Consider the following 942-nt stretch of genomic DNA (forward strand, 5'->3'; position numbering starts at 1 on the left):
CTGGGCCCCCAGCACAGAGCCAGCAGGGCTATTGGGAGCAGCCATGGGGTCAGCGCCATGTCCAGGTCCGCTCTGAATGAGCAGGGGCCGCCAGTGGTTTCTGCCTGTGGGTCAGGTCCGCCCTGGAGCCAGACCTTTCTCACAGCCCTGTGGTCTTCCACGCACTGCAGTTCCTTCTTCCAGGCCTGAGGAAGGATATATGGAATAGGGTTATGCCACCCACCTTTCTCTCCATGTCCATGGGCACGGCCAGTGGTGAGGGAGTAAAGGCTCTGATGTCAGGGATGCAGGAGGCCTGCGCTCAACTCCCTGCTGCGTCCTCAGCTGGGACCCTGGGTTAGCGCCTTCTCCTCCAGGCCTGGTGGGTCTCCTCACCTGCAGCTTTTTAGCAGTCACTGTGGTGTTGGTATGAATTCTGTGTGTTCACAGTCGGCTATGGGGATGACACCCATGTGTTTTGTATAAAAACACTTTAAGTGTTTTTGGTGAGTAAGCTTTGGGGATCTACCTCCGACAGATGGGGCCTTGCATTTCCTAGGTTTTGAGGACGCGCGTGCGCGCACGCACGCGCGCACACACACACACACACACACACTCACTCAGCCAACACCATGTACTTGGTATCTGCTGCCCATTTCATCCTGTCTCTTCCTTTTTCTCTCCAGGAGGCTGAGCCATTTGCCTCCCTGATACGGTATGAAGAGAGCAGTCAGGTGTCTTGGTTTTTCTTCCTCAGAATTTCTCAAACCTACAAAACACAAAAACACATACCCACGCAGAGGCATTCGGACACCCGCATGGGAACTAACTGTCCTACAAGATCTCTTACAAACCCAGAGGATGCTGGAGCTGGTCCCTGACCCAGAGATGTCAGCTTGCTTCTCCTGGGAGCTCTGCCCAACAGTGGGAGCATTTTCCTTCCCTTATCAGCTAGGTTTGTGA

At 54.5% G+C, this 942-nt stretch overlaps 1 long non-coding RNA gene across 2 annotated transcripts in view; it reads right to left on the reverse strand.

The window, feature by feature from the left end:
- Positions 1-6: 6 nt before the first annotated feature.
- LOC109394482 (uncharacterized) overlaps positions 7-942 on the reverse strand; it is a 5,192-nt gene continuing 4,256 nt past the window's right edge. For both annotated transcript variants that reach the window (XR_002126453.1, XR_002126452.1), the window contains 2 exons: positions 600-748; positions 7-185 (listed from right to left, as the gene is read on the reverse strand). This is a non-coding gene — a long non-coding RNA (uncharacterized LOC109394482). The remainder of the gene's footprint in view (positions 186-599; positions 749-942) is intronic.

The sequence above is a fragment of the Hipposideros armiger genome, unplaced genomic scaffold (assembly GCF_001890085.2).
Source record: "Hipposideros armiger isolate ML-2016 unplaced genomic scaffold, ASM189008v1 scaffold_426, whole genome shotgun sequence".
In the NCBI taxonomy this organism is placed as follows: Eukaryota; Metazoa; Chordata; class Mammalia; order Chiroptera; family Hipposideridae; genus Hipposideros; species Hipposideros armiger.